This window comes from Carettochelys insculpta, chromosome 2 (assembly GCF_033958435.1).
Source record: "Carettochelys insculpta isolate YL-2023 chromosome 2, ASM3395843v1, whole genome shotgun sequence".
Taxonomy (NCBI): Eukaryota; Metazoa; Chordata; order Testudines; family Carettochelyidae; genus Carettochelys; species Carettochelys insculpta.
The window spans coordinates 120,711,795-120,726,511 of record NC_134138.1 but is presented as its reverse complement, the minus strand read 5'-3'; the positions used below and the strand labels follow the sequence as shown (position 1 = coordinate 120,726,511).

The 14,717-nt window shown below is 41.7% G+C and overlaps 1 protein-coding gene across 1 annotated transcript in view; it reads right to left on the bottom strand.

The window, feature by feature from the left end:
* Positions 1-14,717, bottom strand: part of JARID2 (jumonji and AT-rich interaction domain containing 2) — a 305,764-nt gene that overhangs the window by 120,108 nt on the left and 170,939 nt on the right. The window lies entirely within an intron of this gene.

Below are 14,717 nucleotides of genomic sequence, written 5' to 3'. Positions count from 1 at the left end.
GACAAGAACAGGACAGAATATTCAAAATGTGCGTTACTAATACTGAACAGACAGGATACCAACAGCAAACACACAGCTGAAGAACTCCTGCCTTGCAAAAATGAGCATTGTGGCGTGGGTGGCTGGGGGAGGCAAGCACCAGCTGTGCCCCTTCCATGCCCACCAGAGCTCAGCCCCACCTGTGGCTGCTGGGCCCTGTCCTGCATCGCCAGTCCCCTCCTTCATGGCTGCTAACCCCACAGTCAAAGCTAGTGCACCTCCCCCATCCCCTCAAGTGCCAGGCAGCCACACAACCTGAGCTCTCCCCATCACAACTCCATGTCCCTCCCCCAGGGTTCAGTTCTGGCTGTTGGTGGCCACATGCCTCCAGCCCTATATCTGTCCCTAGGAGCAGCTGGACAACTGGACTATGGCCACAGCCACACTGCAGCCCGAGCCGCAGTTTTCCCAGCTGGCCGGAACGTGGTGGTGGAGCCACCCTCGTCTTATTGGGAAAGCAATGACTTCCCTTGCCTGTATTATCCGACGCTCATAGTCCCTGGCAGTGAAACTGGTCATGATTTTTCACAAGAGGTACTCCGGTGAGAAAACGCTGAACCTGCAGAATTTTAGCTTAGTGTAGAACTGCAAATGTCCATTCCAAACCAACGTGGAACAAACAGTAAAGAAAAGAGTTTGGGGGCGTCACACTGAAAAATCTTTTCTCACCCTTTAAAAAAGGCACTGTTTTACTGAAATAATCTCATCTCTGTGTTACAGAATTTATATGAGTAACTGTAGCTGGTGTTATGGAGGTCATTTACATAAACTTCTGCATCAATATAAAAATAAGTTATATAAACAATTTGTATTTCTCCTCTTCAGTTCACTGCTTTCTGTCATTGCAATTTATGACGTGTTAAGCACTGTAAGACTCAAAGGTATGGTAACATACTGTTTGTTTGCTTTGACCCTCCCCCTATTTATTTAGCCAAGTCCCACTCATATATATTAGCTGCAAATGAACAACGCTACACAAGGGCAAGGTGAATACCCCAGGAAAAAAAATCACCCTTCCGCCTGGGACTTTCCATTTCCAATTTACGAGAGCCCTATGCAGCAAAGCTATGTATGTGGAGGAGGGGATCTAGCCCCACCTACCTAGCTTAACTACCAAATTTTGCTTATCTCACGCACACAAGAGCAGTGTGGCTTGACCCCAGCCTTGATGGCTAAGAAGCAGCAATAAAACAGCAGCACACTAAGATCATGAAACTATTGGTGGATATTTTTCAAAGGATCTTAGAAAAATTACATAACCAGGCCAGTACATGTGGTGTTAAGAACTGATTACTGACGAACTTCCAGTTTTGACTATGAGAATACCAACCCTCTTTTTTGCAAGTCAAAAAAATATTCCTGCACATGGCAGGACGAGTTTTGTTTCAGAGATTGGTCTCCACCAGGCAATTGCTAGCAGGATTCTTCCCCTCAGTCTAACCACTCTTTTCCCACTTATATTTTGGCCTCCTGTGTCAATCTCTGTCTCCCTTCAAGATAAGCCAGGGAGCAATCCTTATTTTGTGTGGCAGCAATAAGGATTACTTAAACAATAACACCTCAGAACTAATCACAAGCATTGTATGATCATAGTGCATTTGAAAATGCCATTGACAAGATAGCATCGTGCTGCTTTATTAATACAATGGTCACACTACTTAGCATTCAACTGTGCGCATCTTTAGAGCAGCTTCTAATGGCAAATAAAACAGCCTCTCAGGATGGAACTTTCATCCCCATGCAACCTGAAATACATGAACAGGCACTGAGATGGGAAAATGGAGGAAGGCCCTCTGCTCTCTTGTGCGCACTTTATTCAGTGCTCGCATTGACACTGTGAGTTGGTATGACACATCTCTTATTTTGAGATGTCTGACTCCACATGAGCAGCTTATAAACTAGCCCTTTCAAAAACAACCTAATTCAAGTGCTCCCTCAAAGTGCCACCTGCCTTTTCTTCCAAGCTTAAGCTTAGTCATTAAATTTTACATTGTGCTTCATTTTTCTTAGAGTCAAAAGTAAATGCATAGTGGCTACAGCTGGAGAGCTGCACTTTGCCTGTATGTGATTTTTACACACTACTTTTTAACATCCCTTTTAAAAACAGGAGCCTGGATTTCACTGTGGAGAGAAAAAGAATAAGATGGATACTCTGCTTTGTTTTTTAAAAAGATAAATGCAAAAGTAAATCGACTGAAGCTTAAGATGTTTGTTTAATGTCCCTACTAACTAGTCTACAAGACAGACACAGCACAGAAATAAGTTTTTTAACAGCATAAATCTTCACTTCCTTTTTGTTAATAAATTCCCTTAATATTTCCTGCGTCAGGGGTTTTTAACTGTGACATCAACAAATACCAATGATCTCATTACAATTTATGAGACCCATAGCAGTTGACATGCCAAAAATGATGCACTTTGGGCTTCCTTCAGGAAGATTCTAAGACGCATCCGCCAAGTTTTCTGTGGCTCCACATATGACAAGGCATGCAAATTATTAAGAGACAATTTACATATTTATAAAATCTTCGCATAACCTCCAAAACTTCAGTTTGTGGTCAGAACATCCTGCCCAAGCCCTTGTGTGGCAGGGACTGGTAGAATGGCACAGAACAAGACAGCTTTGACTCGAGAGAATGTCACATGGGGGCAAAAATAATTTTAAAAGATTAATTAGATTTTATTTACATGCCGACTACACTCACTGGAGACATTCAGCTCAGAAATGTGGCTTTAACTCAGTTTTTGCTTTGCATTTTAACATTAAAATGCTGATGATAAAATTTATAGTCAAACTCCAGAAGTCTAAATTAAACATATCATTTGAGGCCCAATTTTCAGTAAGTTAAGCATTACAAAAGAATTTGATGACTTTTTCCAAAAGTAATATTTAATGTGGAGAGACGCCATATGTCAGTTCCAGTAACTTGAAGTGTTGGAGTCAAGAAAATACCTTCTGAGCGGTCAACTCACTTGCACTTGGAAAGTGACTTCCGTTCATTCATCCTTCCACCCTGCTGAATCATTAGTGTATCTGGACCATGAGTATGATTATGTTTCCCTCCTAGAAAACAATGCTGGGACTGCTATTATTCTAACAGACCCCATTCATTCTATGTTCTTTATGAACCCTCCCCCCCAATACATCAGATAACTAGTGCTAGCAGAAGTTAACAAAATGCCTTGAATTAAATCTGAAATGAATCAAAGCCACAGCAGCTATAGTTCACATATAGAACTGCTAAATATACAGACCATCACATTCTGCATTTTTTTAAGTATAAAAAGTACTGTGAAATCTGATCCTAAAGTGACAGAAGGTCCACAGCTGTCAGGAGAAGATCATATGCTCCTTGCAAAATGCAGAGGGAAAACACCACAAATGTGGTTCTGGTTGATAAATTAACAGTAATGTTGTGGAGTTTACTGTCTTTTGGTGATTTCTGTATCCATTTACAAACCAAAGGAACCACATTTTCCTTCACTTTCAACTGCCAACCCGCTAATCTCAGTCTGGTCCGTCAGAGAGAAACCTGAATTCTTTCATCATTTACATAAATCACGAGCAATTAAAGATGCTATGGGCCAAATCAGGCCCCCAGTAACACCTACATAATCCCAGTTCTTCAGATGTCCTCAGCAATACTGGCACAATCCCGCTGCCTTTAGTGAGTTTCCACAGGAGTAACTGACTGGACTTTTGCTTTGGCCTACGCCAGCAACTTATGTTGCTATAAACGATGTCACTCATGAGCATGGAAAATCCACACCTGACAATAAGGACATACAGGGCTTCTCCTGATATCATCGCTAGTGCTGCACACTGGGGGTAGTTTAATTACGCCAGCAGTGGAACTCTCTCCAGAAGGCACGGAGCAGTTCCACAAGAGACCATACAGAGGCTCACCTGAGGAGGTACAGCTGTTCCGCTGTAAGGTCTGTAGCGTAGACATAGCCTTAGCTAACAATCCCCTTGAGGCAGGAAAAAAAAAATCCAATGCAGATCATCTACACTCAGATATATTGGAAACTGAATAGCTAGCAGGAATAAAAAGCAATATGCTTATTTTTCATCATTAAAGTTAGAAAATATGACTAATACATTCAAGCTGTGTCTACACAGTCCCTCCCTTTCAAGGGGCATGCAAATGCAGCTGATTGGAAATGCAAATAAGGCATGGATTTAATTATCTTGTGCCTCATTTGCATATTCCCACATGATCTACCTTCCAGAAGACTAGGGTGGACTACCTTTTTCAGGAAGTAGGGTGCTTTCGAAAGGGGTGTTTCTTTTGAAGGAACCCCGTCCACAGAGCTGCTTTTGCTTCTCTATGGCTATGTCTACACTAGCCCCAAACTTCAAAATGGCCATGTAAATGGCCATTTCGAAGTTTACTAATGAAGCGCTGAAATACATATTCAGCACCTCATTAGCATGCGGGCAGCTGGGGCACTTTGAAATTGACGTGGCTCGCCGCCGCGCAGCTCCTTCAGACAGGGCTGCTTTTCGAAAGGACCCCTCCTACTTCGAAGTCCCCTTATTCCCATCTGCTCACAGGAATAAGGGGACTTTGAAGTAGGATGGGTCCTTTTGAAAAGGAGCCCCGTCTGAAGGAGCCGCGCGGCGGCGAGCCACGTCAATTTCGAAGTGCCGCAGCCGCCCGCGTGCTAATGAGGTGCTGAATATGTATTTCAGCGCTTCATTAGTAAATTTCGAAATGACCATTTGCATGGCCGTTTTGAAGTTTGGGGCTAGTGTAGACATGGCCTATATGTTTTATTCCAGTTTGATTAATTCAATGCATAGTTGGCTTGACCTAGAAAATGGCAAACTTATTTACTTGTTATACTCATTTTGCAGTAACTGCAAGAGATCTACAGTGTATTCTGCTAGCTTGTGGCAAGTTTTTTTCTGTTTTTCCCCAAATTTTTATCCCTAGATAGGAGGTATAGAGGTGATTCGTAAGGCCTAGATCTCACTGTCCAGTTGTACCATTTTAACCACATACCAACTTAAAAAGAGATTTTTTGTTATGATGGGCAAGCATCAGAAATGATAACTTTAAGCCCACAGGTCGCATCCATCCTGTTATGGGGGAGAAGTAAGGCAAGGGTGATCAAGGTGGTATTTCTGGGTACTTCTTTTCTCGGAGCTTACATACGAGGCTATGACATCACACCTCATAGTTACTCAGGATGACCCCTCAAATGCATGCTGCCAATCACATCTGTGTACCCCATAAATTCCTAGGGTGCCAGTGCCTAATTTGGTATCAGAAAGGTGGGAATGTAAAAGGTACTATAATACCCCATGGCAAGTGGGAAAAGCATGATCAGAGGCTCCTCAAAGGGCTTTGAAGATGCTTGCCTTAACTTAATTTCTTTTCTCTTTATCGGCTTTCTTTTTCTAACCATATATTCTACTATCATATGATCTCCCTACGCCCTCCTTGGTCAGAAAACTCTCCTCGTCCCAGTCTCTTGTGCCAGATCCTGCACTAGGTCACTACCACCTGCTTTATGCAAACTCCCTCTCAAACCCGACAACCTCTTCTGCACCCTCTACCCTTAGTCCTTCTGCACCCGACCTGCATCCCAGACCCCGCACTCCCTCCATAGAAACCCTAACCCTTGACCATTTATGAAAATCTTGGAGTACCCCCACATCAAAAATTATTGCCCACCTCAGCGTAGACCGTCTATAAACTTCGCCACACTCTCAATGATGTTAAATGTTAGACACAGAGGTCATAGCATCAAAGGAAGTGACAGCGGTCAACAGCTGGAACCTCTTTCTTCATTTTTAATTCCCACCATTGAATTACAGTGCTGTGGGCAGAAGGATAGCGCCTGAAGCAGCTGTAAGGCCTGCCTTGCTTTCTTCTTTGGGGCTGAAGTGTACAAGTTACAGAGAAGCACAGAATAGATATAGAGGCTTTCAACCAATGGAGGGCCTCAGTGTTCTTGGAGCTGAAGAGGTGACAGAGCTTGAGGGGAACGATCCTTCAGAACTGTTTGAACATCCCTAAGTACTCCCAGTGACTGGTTTTGCATCACCATGGACACGTCCAATGCAAACAAAGGAACCTGAACAAATGCTTATGTAATAAGATGCCCTTCAAAAATATTTGTGATGAGTGATGCTAGCACAAAATGTAATAAAAACTCTTCCAAGCCCACAGAAGGGACTTGGTACACCTGTTCATTCTTTACAATGCGGCTGGTTTTGATAATCGAGTCTGCCACGGATATTTTGCAATACTGAATTGATCAGCATGGCATGAAAGGATGCAGAATATGTAGCAGTTCCTCCTATTTCTCTTGTACTACTGCAAGAGGTCACTCATCTCCGGCATGTATTTAATCAAAATGCATTGAAGTCATCCACTGAACAAAACATGGAGGGATTCACATACTCATGTGGACAGAATGACTAAATTGCTGCTAGCATCCATTGTTCCTTAACAACTTCACACTGATCCTTATTATACTCCTCCTTTAGCTTCTGTAGGATCTGCACCAACTGACCTGGTTCAGAAGGTCCGTACCACCTCATAGGGGAACAGGATATAAACTCGCTTTAGCTAACTAATCTGGGAGCAATGCTGTCTACTTCAGTCATGCCTTTTCCTGCTTAGAGAACATGCTCTTGAATTCCTTACCAACTCCTCAAGCGATACTGGTGGGGGTGAAGGAGAAAGGAAATGAGCAATGGAGACGATGAAAAAGAGTACGTCTCATCTAGATGTGCACTTCTCCTACTGGGCGTGCCAGGGTACTCCAGTGTTTACTAAGAAGGGGAGGGAGTCAATACCAATGCAACAATTAAACGAATTCAGTAATGCGGAGACTACAGTGATATCACAAAGCTTGTTATCGACGTGCCAGGTCTCAGAAACATGGTTATCACGGTAAATGATACCACTGAGAGTACTGGTACCAAAGAGTAGTGCCTGAGGAAATACAATCCACAGATAGAGCTGGTAGCAGAAATACTTGTTTCACAGGCAGTATCGAGGCACGTGGTGATTCTTACATTTTGCCACCTGCTCTTAATGGGGGGGCTCCTACATCTTGATCTGTATAAGGATTTAGCTGATGGGCCGCTGGTCTCTGAAGCTGTGGCCTTCCTCAACAAAGTGAGCCTGAGAGCTCAAAATTGAGGCACAAGTCACAGGAGCACCCAAGATGATTTCTTTTGGGTCCTAGGAAAGCCTTTTTCTCTTGAATCAGAGGAGGGCCTACTTTTTTCCTGGAACAATGGCTTAAAGGTGAGCCTTCTGAGTTCTTTGAAATTAGGAATGACAACTTGCATACCCGTTAGAGATGTGTCATTTCTGCAAGATGTTGGAGATCTCTGACATGCATTTAATCAAACCTTGGAATGCATTAAAGTCATCCACTGAACAAAACATGGAGGGATTCACTTACTCATCTGGACAGAATGACTAAATTGCAGCTAGAATCCATTGTTCCTTCACAACTTCATGTTGATCCTTATTATGCTCCGCCTTCAGTTTCTCTAGGACCTGCACCAACTCTCATGTCCATTGTTCAGTGGAATACTTCCCTCCCCAGAGAGGCAAGTTTTGAGCCCTGTGGCCTTCATTTCAATCACAGAAGCTCAATCCTAGTACTAGGAACATCCCTAACACTAGTAATTTTTAATCTTTCCTGACAAGAGGTGTAAAAATACATCAGAAAAACAACTATACCATCTAATCAATGAACAACAAAAAGGGGGTAAGTGACACTGCACCCAACAGGTTCTGTCTTAGAGTCACTGGAAGTTGGGACCTGGGGAGATGTGGAACTACTACAGGAAAATGCAGATATCAGGGGTTTTTTATTGTATTTTCCTACTTTTTACTAGTAATATTTGCATTTTAGGTATTTTGTTGTATTCCTTACTGTTTCTGGATGCTCAGAAAGCAGTGGTGGTTAGCGGACTCAATATCATCGTGGAGCATAGTCCAATTACATGCATGAAAAATTATTTTACATGTATCAGATTTGAATTTGCTACTGCCATTTCAATTATATTTAACACCATTTTTTTTATGAAAAGAGACTAGAACTCTCAATCTACCTTTTCTGTATCGTTCATTATTTATAATGTCCCCTCTTATTTTTCTTCTCTCTTACGTAAGCCATGCTATTTTTCATTTTCTTTTCATTAGTACATTTCCATGTCCTTAACTCTCTGAACTCTCCAAATGTTCTTTTTGGCTATGTTTACACTAGAGGGTTCTGTCAACAAAACCCAGGAAACATTCAGATTCCCAAGGTGTTCTGTCGACACTAAATCGACAGAACGCAGCACTTTTGTTGGCAGCCTTATACTGCTCCTCCACAAGGAAGAATGCCCCTGTCAACAGATTCTGTCGACATAAAGCTGATCTGGACGTTCCAGGGGGCCCGCTGTCATCAGACAGGGTTTCTAGGACACCGGCCAGCCATATCTTTTGTGTTTGCAATTGACCATTCTGTTAAGAGAGCAGCTGGGGAATCCAGCCGCGTTCTGTTGACAGATGATCACTCTTTTAAGCTGCTTGGCAGTCTGGCCACGTTCTGTCAACAGAAGTTTTGCTGGAAGATATCTTCTGAAACTCTGGTGACACATCGTTGTAGTGCAGACATGGCCTTTGAGATAAGTGACCAGTGCTGCTTGCTGTATTCCATAGGAAGCCATATCATTAATTTATATGATGCCATATTATTCTCCATCCTACCCCAATGAATTCCAATATTGTTTGATTTTTGAACCAGTCATGCACTGAATTGAGGTCTTCACTGACCTGTCTGCACTGATCACCTTTTCTTAGCACTCAACATAAACATGGGTTAAATCAGTGTGAGTATAAGGATTTACACCATTTTACTTGGTTTTAAACAAAACAAATCCAATTAAACCACTGCACTTCGGTAGCATAGGCAAGCCTAGTTTATACCAAGACCACAAATAAGGATTATTAGATGGAACAGGAGTGAAAGCAGTGAAGTGAAACAATAACAGGAGATAGTGGGGGAAATTATGATTGGAAGAGTTTTGTTTTTTAAATGAATTTAAGTGTATATAATCTTTCACATATTTTTCAGCAATAAAGTGATGAAAACATCCACATAGATTGTAATGGCAGAATGCGGTACCCCCTTCCCCCCTAAAAGGGAGAGTGGGGTGGGGATGGGGCAATGAGATAGAGAAGGAGTATGTTGAGAAGGGATTTTTTATAATGCTTCCAGAGCAGTCTACATCCATTTCTCATCCGAATGCAAATAAGGCATCTAGAATTAAAGTTTCCAATTCTCTCTCGCAACAGGACAATGACATAGTAAAGATTTCTGCACACTTCGCTTCACTGCACAGAGAAAGCTTGGAAGGTTGAAATAGATGTATTTGTGTTTCCACCCCACTGCCCGAGGTCACAAGCAGCTGACAAGAGTGATTGTGATACAGCATGAACAACAGTCAACAACGTATAACACAAGCCAAATAAATTAAGAGCATAAAGTGACCTAAACAATTGTGACATAGGGAAATTTTTGTAACTATTATATTCATAATCTTCAACATGGGGTGAACAGTTAATACTCTGGAAAAAAGGAGATTACGGTCCTTTTGCTGTCTAGCTCTGCACTAGAATATGAAAAATTATAACTAGTACCCTCATATTTCTTGGTCACACAAGCACATGTACTCTAAAGACATTTGAAAACTCTATTTGTGCATTCCTAACTGAACATTACAAACTGAAAATAACCTAGGGTTGACAGTGAGGCCATTTCCAACATGATTTTTTCCCCCAATAAATATCAGTTACAAGTATTTGGGAGGTTCACATACAATGCAACATTTTCACCATATTACAAATATTCCACCCTCATCTAACTGTGTTGTAATTCGAAATACACAACAGATTTTTGACTGTGGAGGCACATCTCAGGGCTGCTATGACCTGTGGGGTACAATAGCCGTCCAGGATTTTACCTGTGCAATTTTGGAATTATACACTAGAGACACATGTAAAAAAATAACGTATTTCATCCTCTTTTTATTATCACTCACAGGAAAATTGCATACCAAAAAAAGCTTACTGCAACACTAACGTTACAAATGTGAACATTCAGGTCAAGAAATACACAAATTACTGTTATCGCATAACTATGTCCATTTGTAAATAGAATGTACTCAAGTTAAAATCTCTCATGCGTACCCCAGTGGGCCCATTTCTGACCTCAGGTTGCTGTAATTACCTACAGCTGCAACTAACACACATGGGAATTGCACTGCATAAAGCCAAAAACGAGCCCCCAGATATGCAATGTGGAGAAACAAAGTTACTGAGAAAATTTAACTTCACTAGTCTACTAAGATAATGCTAAGATTACAAATAAGTATTTTATGTAGTATATGCTATATTTACAATCTAGGCGACATTTCCCTAAAAAACAAATTAATGACCAGTCAAAAAATTTGTGGAGTTTAAAATTATTTGCCTTTACTTTTGCAGCCTGACACAAACATTAGTTTATTATGGGTCTATTTCATCCACAAGTTTACTTGCTGTAAGTTATCTTTATCTAACAGACCTCTTCTTCCATTAGTGCAAGACAAACAGATGTAATTAAAATGAGCTGAGAACAAGGATCTCATTCTCCTTTAGTCTAAAAAGAGACTGCTACCAGAAACCAAAACCAGTCCTTATGTGCATGTTTACTACCATACATCCAGTAGCCATGTTAAAAATCACAAATACTTTGGAATACTTTAACTTGACATTAAATCTTCCTAAAATACATGCGGCCATCTTCATTAATAAGTATATTGTGCAGAGATACCGTATTTAGCTGTTCTAGACATATGTACAAATGGTAATTTAGTTTTATCGTGCAAATGCCATCAGTAGCCTTGTGATGGCATGACAAGGTATCTTGTTACATATTCAAACAGACAAGCCATAAAAAATAAGGCCTATGGTTATCTTAGAGATTTAAAAATTATGCTTTCAAATAAATATAATAATTTTAAAAACATTTTTCTCTGGGAAAATACCCCATATTTGCATCCAGAGTATTTATCATCAACTTCACAGTGAACAAAACGTTCTCTTAACCTCCAATGACAATCTAAAGCCACAACAGTATCTTGCAATAATGCCCCATGCTGAAGGTTTTTATTTAAAGTCAACACCTATGCCATCCATGCCTCATTGTTGCCACCATAAGAGTGCCTAATGGAACCCAGACTTTGCAGATGATAAGCCAGTGGACATTTAGTTGATTATGGTACATAGCAGAGCATATGTATGCAGTAGCATTGTTAGGCCATAAACTGTTAGCAAATAGCTTTTACAGTTTTCACAAATGAAAAGAACAGTGCTTTTATATGTAGATATACAACATTATGATGGAAGCCAAGCATGAATGACATTACAGCATAAGATGTTTTTGTCAGCCTGGCAAAAGAAGAGCTCACCAAACAGAATAGGTTAATAATGCAGATTGAGAGAAGCTGTTTACCCCAGCTAAGACTTTTATAAGATTGAACAACCCAAAAAATACTCATGTTATTTCATTATATGGGATGTTACGGGTTATATTTTGCACATGAGCATTGATAGTGCCAATGGGTATGTCTCATTAAGTGAAATTAAGTAATTTATTTGTTTCAGTGTCAAGACTAAACACTTACTTAGGATTTTCTTGGCGTGACATTGATCGGTATCTGAGAAATATTAGGATCAGTCATTCATGGACCTTTGCAACCTGTGTTAAAGGAAAATATTCCAGCCTCCCAGCATGCATGCTAGGACTGAGTCAGGGAGACTCAGAACAATATTTACGGAAAAATACATTCTGCCTCCCCAAGAGACGTAGTCCAGCATCCAGAAGCTCTCTTCCTTAAATCCACTATTTATTAGATTTATACACAAATCCATTAAAAAGGGCATCTATCCCTTTCCATAGGCACTACTCAACATTAACACATAACAGTAAAATAGACCACTCCTATAACTTCTTCCAACCATTAATCAATAAACCCACAACAACTGGCAATAAGCGAGCAGCAAAATACGTAGTCAAGAAATTTTGGATCTCAGGCCAGATTTCTCATTTCCTCAGGTGCAAAGAAAAGGGTCTTGGAGCAAGTCTGGAATGTTTAGAGCAGGGGTCAGCAACCTTTCCAATGCAGAGTGCCAAAATTTGACCTTTTGACCCCCATGTATAGTCTGAGTGCCGGTGATCCTTTTTTAATGTCACTAATAGTTCTACTTTCAACAGCTTCATTAATACATTAAGATGCACCATGTGGGTGGTGATTGGTAGCATTAGCTGGTCTTTGTTAATACACAGGCAACATGGCTTTAAGCAAGCTCCTGTCTGTATGGTGGAGGTGGGGCAGGGCTGAGCTCCTGCCTCGCATGTTAATGACAATCAACTCGCATGCCACTCTTGGCATGCGTGCCAGGGTTTGCTGACCCTGGTCTACAGTAACCCAGGACTCTTGAGAATTAAGGGGGTGCAAGATGCAAAGCAGAAGGGAACTCAAAGAGAAAACCCTGCCAGCTGTTCCCTCTCAGAGATGCAAGGCTACAACTACAGTGTCTCCTCTGACTCCAACGGTGGTCACATGGAACGAGAACAGCAGGCAGCTTTTCTGAAAAGCAATTAAGAACGTAAGAACGGCCAAACTGGGTCAGACCAAAGGTCCATCTAGCCCAGTATCCTGTCTGCCGACAGTAGCCAATGCCTGATGCCCCAGAGGAGGTGAACCGAAGACAACGATCAAGCCATTTGTCTCCTGCCATCCATCTCCCGCCTTCAACAAAAGGCTAGGCACCATACCTTACCCCTTGCTAATAGCCATCTATGGACCTAACCTCCAAATATTTATCAAGCTCTTTTTTAAACTCTGTTAGAGTCCTGGCCTTCACAGCGTCCTCTGGTAAGGAGTTCCACAGGTTGACTGTGCGCTGTGTGAAGAAAAACTTTCCTTTATTAGTTTTGAACCTGCTACCCATTAATTTCATTTGGTGCCCTCTAGTTCTTATATTATGGGAACAAGTAAATAACTTTTCTGTATTCATTTTCTCCACACCATTCATGATTTTATATACCTCTATCATATCTCCCCTCAGTCTCCTCTTTTCTAGACTGAAAAGTCTCAGTCATTCTAGCCTCTCCTCATATGGGACCCGTTCCAAACCCTTAATCATTTTAGTTGCCCTTTTCTGAACCTTTTCTAACGCCAATGTATCTTTTTTGAGGTGAGGAGACCATATCTGCATGCAGTACTCAAGATGTGGGCGTACCATAGTTTTATATAGGGGAAGTAAGATGATAGTTGTCTTATTTTCCATCCCTTTTTTAATTATTCCTAACATCCTATTTGCTTTACTGACTGCCGCTGCATACTGTGTGGATGTTTTCAGAGAGCTATCCACTATAAGCTTTCCACTATATTATCCAAGATCCCTTTCCTGATCTGTTGTAGCTAAATTTGCCCCCATCATATTGTATGTATAATTAGGGTTATTTTTTCCAAATGTGCATTACCTTACACTTACCCACATTAAATTTCATTTGCCATTTTGCTGCCCAATTACTCGGTTTGCTGAGATCTTTTTGAGTTGCCAGGCTGGTTTGGGTATGTCTAGCATGCAATCACATTCCCATTGCTGGCTCACATCAACTGGTTTGGGTCCATGATGCTATTCAATTGTTGTGTAAACTTACAGGCTCAGGTTGCCTCCGGGACCCTGCCACCTCACAGACTCCTACAGCCTGGCATCCAACCTGAGCCCCAAACCCTACACTGCAATGAAAAAGACTCAGAGTCAAGTAGCACAGAGTAGATGAGAGTATCTACATTAAAGTGGAGGTAGACCTTCAAAGCAGGGCTGGGCAACTGTGAATAATAAGTGGGTTGCACGAGTGTATTTCTGCAGCCCACTGGGGATCCATCTGGGGCCCTGGCCACACACCTCCAGTCCATCCCTCCTTCTGAATGTGCCTCTTGCACACTGGGGAAATCAGAGCACTGCACCTACTGCTCCTTCCCCTCCCATCTAGTATTTTTGAAACTCATGAACTGCCTGTTCATATCACTCAAAATGCAGTGAATCAGCGGTGTATTTCCTTCCACATCTGGGAGGGAGAGGGAGGAGCAGGGAAGGAGAGTGTATCAGGTGATTCACACCTCTTCAGAAAGTGCTAGGAGGGAGGGCAAGAAGGAGGAAGGAGCAGAAAGTGTAGGACTCTGGTGCCCTGGTACACAAGGGGGAGGGTGCAGTGGGAAGGTGGGTGGGAAACTGCAGATTGCCCTCCGCTGCTTTAAAGGCTTCACTAACCTTTAATGGGCTCAGTGGCCCTGTGGAACCACAGTGCATTCTTACAGTACCATGAACAGTTAAACCACTATTTGCTTTAATACAGTAGTTGTGGGGAGATGTGCACCAATGCGGAAATAAATATTAATTGTTGTGACTAGCCTACGCCCACAACTCTTCCTAGAATGGCAAGCACCCCACCTTTTTCTTCTGGGCCTAGACCTCACCAATCACAAAACTTCAGAGGACAGAGACGCCTCACAGGAAAGGTAGAACGTGCTCATTACAAACGTCTATTCCCTGCTTCGGTGGCAGGAAGAGGGGGGAAGGAACTTTTAATCTACAAGT